Source organism: Miniopterus natalensis, chromosome 9 (assembly GCF_054644295.1).
Source record: "Miniopterus natalensis isolate mMinNat1 chromosome 9, mMinNat1.hap1, whole genome shotgun sequence".
Lineage (NCBI taxonomy): Eukaryota > Metazoa > Chordata > Mammalia > Chiroptera > Miniopteridae > Miniopterus > Miniopterus natalensis.
In genome coordinates this window covers 72255106-72263462 of record NC_142089.1, presented here as the reverse complement: position 1 = coordinate 72263462, position 8357 = coordinate 72255106, and positions in this window count along the sequence as shown.

Here is an 8357-nt window from a genome sequence, read left to right as displayed (position 1 = left end):
ACTAGTGTTTAATAAAAACATAGTTTTAAAATTTCATCTATCAGTGTGATAGGGAGAAATCAATCAATGGTTTTGTTTGATAAATTAATCGCTACCCGATACCCAGTTTTTACCTACAGTACAGGCTCTGGGCTAGCACTCCATACGGATGACCTACCTGCCAACTCTGTGAGGCAGATGTATGACTGTTACCCGTTTTACAGTAAGTCTCCTCAGGAGTCTTGGTAAGATAAGTAACATTCTGAAGTCAGAGATAGTAAGAGCAGAACTGAGGTTGGACAGCAGGCTAGGCCAAATTCTACGCAATTTTGCTTTACCTGGATTCAGGTCTTTACTGGGGGTAATGTGTGTGCCCCTTGTAGGTAATTGAAATAAGCAAACTTGTAGACATCAGGGAACTCAGAGGGTCACAGTCAGGTCATTTGCTGCAGCTGGACTCTTTTGCTACCATATTCCCTTTTACTATGACATCAGGTGAAATAATTCTCTTAAAATATTTAAAAAATAGTAATATATATAATTTTTTGTTGCTTAGACACCTATAAGCAGTTTCTTCATTGTATTGTTTTTTCTTCTTACTTTTTTCTAATTTTTTGTGCTCTAATATCTCAGAACTACACAAAATGTCCATGAGCCCAGGTAGACTCAACTTACTCACCAGCATCCCATACAGAGAGGCTAGGGCACATTACTATCACACAGGGGACATGCTGAACTGTCACAAACAGCGTCTGGGCACTGATCCACCATCAAAATCCCCTTTCTCAAAAACATGACCTATTGACTTTCAAAGACCAGGACAAGCTCCATTGTACTTTGCAAACTTGGAGCTATGGTTGGAATAGCAGTGCTCTGCCTGCTAAATATTCACAGGTGCTCAAGGACATCTTAATAGAGATGTACACAAACATTGACATAGGTCCTGGAAATTAAAGGTACACAAATAAGTGAAAAATGCAAAAGCGTTTCTAGAAAAGGAGGACTATCTGCACGTGCATTATAAATGTCATCTGCTGCTTTAATTGACCCTCTGCTTAGCACTGTATATGGGGCGTTTCAAACCAATATCACTTGAAATGTGTTAAAACCATCACCTGGCAATTGTCTTCCCTAGAAACCAATGTTTCATGGTAAATAAACAATGGACTCCAGAGAGTAGTTATTTTTAGAAAAAAATTTAAAAGAGAAGAATAAATGTGGTGATAATAGGGAGAAAAGGTCAAGGAAATAGATACAACCTGTCACAGAATCTGTTTGGGGCTGAAACAAGGGGGGAGGAGTAGGGTTGTCATTGGCCTTTAGTGTTTTTGTTGCTGAGTAAGTGAAAGTCAATGGAAAATGAAGTTCTTCCAATTTCAAACTGTTACAATATGGTTACTTTCCTACCCTACAGAGAATCCCTAAAGGCACCAACCCAGTCACAAATCGGTACACATCAGCATTTTGCATAAAAGGAAACATCCATACCTGACTCAAGCAAGGACGAAATCAATACAGAAACATTTCCAGAGAAGTCCTGCAGGTTTTTTATGCATTTACAGCTAGTATATCGTGCAAAAAATTTTTCTGACTGTGTAATAAATCAACTTTAGATCCACAGTCCCTAAACCTCCATGATTTCCTTTATCATCACCCAGAGAGCACCCTGCAGACAGTAAGTCGCATTTTCCCTGCTGTTTCTATCCTTATTAGATGGTTTATCTCACTGCTGGTTTTTTGTGTTGTTTTTTTGTTTTGTTTTGTTTTGTTTTTTGATGGGTTTGAATACAGGGGTTAAATTCAGATCTTACAGTTTTTCTTCCACTGCCTCCTCCAAAGCCAGCAGAATATCATAAAAAGACCATTTAACCAACTCCAGAGCCAAAATGCTGTCCTCAGCTATCTGGCTCAACCTAAACTTCTCCGTTAATAGAATTTGCATTTGATTTTGTTTACCACTGAATGTCTCAACTACCAGCATGAATCAAATGATTAATTTAGACATTCTAAATAGAATAGTTGGAAATGATCTCACAAGTATATTAAATAAAGATAGCATTTTTAAAACTTCAGAAAATTTTGATTTTTTAAACTTTTATTGGTGCAAAAATATATTGCCCTAAATGTCATTTGAAAAAAGAAAAGATTTGATGCTTTTAACAAAATGGGAGCATTTATGTAAAATGTGGCTAGCACATCATATGAAGATATTATTATTGAACAAGAAAGAAAAAATATTTTCCTCTTAATAACTTAGCAGCCATGGGTGCCTGAGAAGAGCAAGACAACCAATCAATCAGCATGGTTTGTTTAAGTTAGAATCCTGATTTTAGGTCATACTTCCTTGCTATACAGCGCCAAAGTATTGTTTTGCCAATCACATCTGTTTGTATTAGAGATATCCATGTAATTCTCCAATCGTGCCTCAGTTTCCTCACCTGTAAATTGGCAATACTATTGGTTGGTTGAGGGAATATATAAAATAATACTTAAAAATCTGCTTTGATCAATATCTGGCATATAATAGGTGCTCAATATCTGTTACTATTTCTAGTGCCTTATTAGATTTTAAAATCCTTAAGGGTTTAAACACTTTTTTGTCTATAGTGTGATTTCCTGAAAGCTAAGCAACTAATGGACCCTTAACTAGTATTTGTTAAGTTAATTGGTACTCAAAAACTTTTGAAGTCATACTGAATTTTACAATGGGCAAATAGCCCAATTTTACACTTAGTTTAAATAATACTTAAATATATAAAAACTTAAAAAAAATCCACGTGTATAATGTAACCAAAAAAGGCCTTAAATAAACTCTCCTAATCACCCGTAGCTTACCATCCTGTTTTCAGGGTCCAGTTCCAGTTGCCTTCTCCTCTATTAAATTCTTCTTGACCAGCCCTCATTCATTTTTCACAAGATTACAGCGTTTATGTAATGTATCCCATTATTCCTGGTTTTATAGTTATTTGTGTACATGTATATTTTTCCTTGAAAGCAAGAACCATAAAGTATTAATATTTGTTTCCTCTAAAGTCTAAGTTCAATACCTTGCTCATATTAGGCCAAAATAAATGTTTGCTGAGTGAATGAATGACTCAGCGAACACATATTAAGCCAGGCCAGGTACCTTGATGGCACAAAGCGTCATAAGGCACTATCTCTGCTGTCAACACTATTGCAGCCTCATGTGCTTTTGTGTTTCTCTGTACATGGGCCAAGAGTAGGAACCAGCAGTTGAAACTGAACGTGCTCCAGGAATCATGGAGACACCCTGCTAAATGCTAGAGTCATGAACTCCTGTACATGGGATTAATCCTGAATCCTGGGAGAGATTTGGGGAAAAGAAGGAACGCTCTTTGACGAGTGCTGAATTATTTCAGCATGGCTAAGTGTGGTCCCCTTTGAAGGTATAAGGGGTTGGTGTGGGTACAGGCAGGGCTGTCTGGCAAGACATATTTGACCGCCACTCGCATGGGTGTTATCATCAGCTAGCAAAAAATTGGCATCGGATCGGATAATTGTGACAATTCTGCAAACTAGAAGTTCATGAGCAGAAACAAGAGGCAGGGGAAACTGAAGTGGAGTCTCTCTCAAGATGAATCAGCCTTTACCAATGCAGGTTATGGGAGCAGAGTAGTAGACGGGGCTGTAGGCAGAGGAGAATATTCCAGAAGCTGCCCAGGTTCCACACAGATAGTCAGCACAGTCTAATGAAAATTTTGATGCAAGCCACATAGAATTTGATGAAATTCCCCAGTAGCCACTTTTTTAAAAGTAAAAGGAAAGAAAAAGAAAGTAAAATTAATTTTAATACTATATTTTGTTTAACTCAATATGTCCAAAATGCTAAAGTTTAACATATAGGCAATATGAAAATGTTCAAGAGATATTTTACATTTTTTTCACACTAAATCTTTGAAATCTGGCATAAACTTTACCCTTAGCGCGCATTTCAATTTAGCCTTCCCACGGTTCAAATTCTGAACGTACCCGTGGCTAACGGCTACCACGTCTGACAGTGCAGGACTGGAGAGCCATTTGGAGCCTTTTACTCTACCCTAGGAATGAACTACGAGAATATAAAGTGGAGAGATAAAAATAGCTTTTTAGAAAGTTCCCCTACTGCTGGAGCTGTGTGGAGAATGAGCTGGGCAGGCCTGAAGAAAGCCAGGAGACTGGGGAGGTCACGCAGGTGCCCAGCAGGGGACTTGGGGTGTGGAATCAGGTGGCAGTCGCAGGGATGGAGGGAAGAGCGGAGATGAGGGCTGGGAGGAAACGCAAGGGCTGGGAGGAAACGCAAGGGCTGTCGACTGGCCACACACGGGCTGGGGAAGGAGGGTGCGGGGAAGAGGCAGGTTCCTGAAGTTCACGCCTGAGGCCTGGGGACGGTGGTCGCTCGGTCAGGAAATGACGGGGAATGGCAATGAGCTTCGGCTGGACATTTTGACTAAGTTACCTATGGTTTTGCCAAGTTCAGGTGCCCAGCAGGTTTTTAATTGTACGTTCTAACCATAAACAGAGACGGTGTTTTACGGGCACCGAAGTTACTCCTATGGATCAGCACTCCTAAGGTAAGAGCGTATCTTGAGAATCAGTTTAAGCATTTTCAATTCGGTCAGAATGCCTTAGTTGAAACTCCAACTCTGCCCCTTATTAGGTAACTTTGGACATCACTTAATTTCTGTGTGCCTCAGTTTCCTCAGCTGTGACATAGATTGGTAAAATGTTCAAAATGATTCCTAGCTTGAACTAAGCGCAATTTAAATGTTTGTTAAATAAATATGCTTTAGGAAACCTTACAAATGTGTGTGAACTCTTTGAAAATAAGATGATGCATCTTCATTGTCTAAAGTATTTAGATCTTAACCGTATACCAAGTGATAAAAAAATGCTATTTCTATTTCTAATTAAATTCTAATATTTTCATTAACCCGATTGGTCAGAAAATGTTTTTTTTTAATTATATTTTTATCTTCTGAATATGGGTTATTGCAATGGCAAAAAGCCTTTAGTAACTGATACATTTTTCATATTTTAAAAAACATTTTAGTAAAGTACAATGATAAAGGGTAACAGTTAAAGTAGGATTTCTATGAAAGATTTGACTTTGGGCAATAAACACAAAATGCAATACACAGATGATGTATTACAGAATTGAACACTGAAAACCTAGATAATTGTATTAGCCAATGTCACCCCAATAAATTCAATATAATTTAAAAAAAACATTTTTTCATGTATATTTCTTTCTTCTTTCTCTGAAATTTAGAATGTTCTCTTTGTTCTTAGTTTTTTGGGACAATAAAAACATTAATAAAAGGAAGTGTCCAACTTAATTTGTATTTTGTTCTGTTTTATTAAATACCCATTACATTCTATACTAAACATCCCAATATAATTAAGTCAAGAACTAAAAAAAATAAAATAAAAATCCAGTAATCATTTCAAGATACTGTGTTCTTAGTTTTACGTTATAATGCTGTCTAACATGTGCCAGGCTCCGTATTAAGTAGTTTAGGCAAGTGCTGTAATGTCACACTGAGCAGGTTGGAATGTGGTTAATTCTATTGGGGGTGTGTGGGTCAGGGAACAAAAGGACACACACATACACACACGAGCTGGAGCTGGGCCTCTCAAGTGCAGTGTACATTTCCTGTGTGGGTTGAGTGGGAGAAGATGGGTAGACAGAGCCTGTAACCATAGAGAAAGAGACACTTTGCCTGCCCACAATGAGCAATGAGCCATTGGTTAATTGTGTTGTTGGGGGCAAGCTTGTAAGTGGCTAATTACAAGACAATCTAGTCAGTGCTTGATAAATGGGACCATTGTCCTATAGTTAGAAGAGAAGAGGCGGGGTGGGGTGGGAGGAGAAACAGAGTCCTTGGGGAAATTAGGGAAGGCTCCACACAGGAGGCAGTCCCTCGCATTCAAGACTCTCAATCTCTAATGCTTACAGCACAAATTAACTCTTACTGAGGAAGTCAATACATTATATACAGTCACATCAGTTTTCTCTGTTATGATATTAGGGATAAATCCCCGCAAACACCTTTCCTCGGATTTCCCACGAATACTCTGATGGTGAAGCAGCCCTGGACTCATTTGTTTTATTTAGGAATTTAGTCTTTTGAACAACACAAATCTTTTACAAGCGGTAGGCTCTCCCAAGATGCAAGCCGAAAGCAGCACCAAACAGAGGCTGATGACATGGAGCAAGGGAGAATTACATTTCTATTTACTTGTGGGAACAAAAGGGTGGGAAGGAACTTTAGCTTCGATTTATCTTGGAGACCTGGGTCTTCTTGCTTTCAGGTGCTGTCCTGAATTGGATGCCTTGATTGCAACTTTTCCCAAGTTCTCACTGCACTTTTCCTAGTCAGGAAAACCCTTCAGTGACCTCACTTTCCAGAGTGCCTCCCTGTTGGGCACGTCATTTTATTCTGAGCATTAAACTACCTTCAGGGTAGCTGTTTCCAGTATAGGTAAACCAGATACTTGAGACAAAGTGGGGAGACACGGTGGTGGGTGTAACTTTCATTGGGTTTACACAGAACTACTATTTACATCCACCCTCAAAAACACTGGTCCTAGTAGCTCTAAATCTATAAACACATACAAGGTGGGGCAAAAGTAGATTTGCAGTTGCAAGTGTGCAAAACACAGAGTTTATTCTTGTATTATTATTTATTATTATATTATTTCCATATGAATAACTGTAAACCTACTTTTGCCCCACCCTGTATAGAAGTCGTTTCTCAAATGGATTTAGATCCAGATTTAAAAAGAGTTGAATTTCTGTGTAAATAAGTAAATGACTCTTGAATGTAGTTCTGTTAGAGAACTCTGCTGCAATATGGCAATTATTTATTCAACTTTAAATTAAATGCAGCAAAAATAGCAAGTGCATGAAACCTGAAGCCAGAAATCCTGGGGTCTCTATGTGATGTTGAGCAAGTCACTAGACCTCATCTATAAAATGAAATGACAAGCTTGTTGTTTCCTAAACTTAGCTTCAGTTCTGCCATTATATAAGCAAAATATCTATATAACAGATAACTTGAGTGATTGCCCAATTTTTATGCTGCAAATATAGTAGAATTATTACAAATACAAGGTTTCTAAATTCAAGAACAAAGTTATTGATATCATTTTTGATCCACTTATTTAGTAACCTAATTTATAAACCTAACCAATTACTAATGATGCCTTTAGGGTTTTTGTAGGATTATGGTAGTAAGTTAAATAAAAAAATTAAAAATGTAGCTGCCTTATGACCCAGTGATTCTACTTCTGAGTATATATCCAAAGAAACCCCAAACACTAACTCAAAAGAATATATGCACCCCTAAGTTCACTGTAGCATTGTTTACAATAGCCAAGCTATGGAAGCAGCCCAAGTGCCCATCAGTAGATAAGTGGATAAAAATGCTATGGTACATTTATATAATGAAATACTACAAGATCATTAAAAATAATGAAATCTTATCATTTGCAATAGCATGGGTGGATCTAGAGGGTACTACTATAAGTGAAATAAGTAAGTCAGAGAAAGACAAATGACATATAATTTCACTCATATGTGGAATCTAAGAGCAATGTAAATGAACACACAAAACAGAAACAGAATCACAGATACAGAGAACAGACTGATGGCTGCCAAATGGGAGGGATTTTGGGGGGACTAGGTGAAAAAGGTGAAGGTATTGAGAAGTACAGATGGGTGGTTTCAAAACAGTCATGAGGATGCAAAGTACATCATAGAAAATATAGTCAATAATATGTGCCAGGCAGGTACTGGAAATATCAGGGGGACACTTTGTAAAGTATATGATTATTTAATCACTGTGCTATACATCTGAAACTAATACAAAATAATATTAAATGCAAACTGTAATTGAAAAAAATTTAAATTGAAAAAAATAATAAAATTTTAAAAATAAGTTAAATGAAATTAGGCTAACTTACTAACTTAAACTTTTATAGGAACATTTTTGGCATATCTTATCTACTTTATGATCTATCATAATTGACAACTTAATCCAATTACAAGGAAAAGTTGGCTGCTTGAAATATGCATTTAAGAACCTAAATCAGGGGCTTGGCACTAAAAATTAGGTACGGGAAGAATCGAGTACTAATATGAGGTTCTAAATATAGAAGTGTGTTCACTAATAAGGTCTAGAGCTTGAAAATTAGGCCAGCGTTGTGCTTTACAAGCTAAATAACCACAGTTAAAGCTAAAATTGGGAACTTTGGACAAACATTTATGTTGCTGCTTTGAAGTTTAGAAAAGTAATATGAGTAACTGCAAACAAATGTCACATTGATTTTTATTTGGGTTAATTACCAAAATTTAGTGTGCTTTTCTTTTTATATAT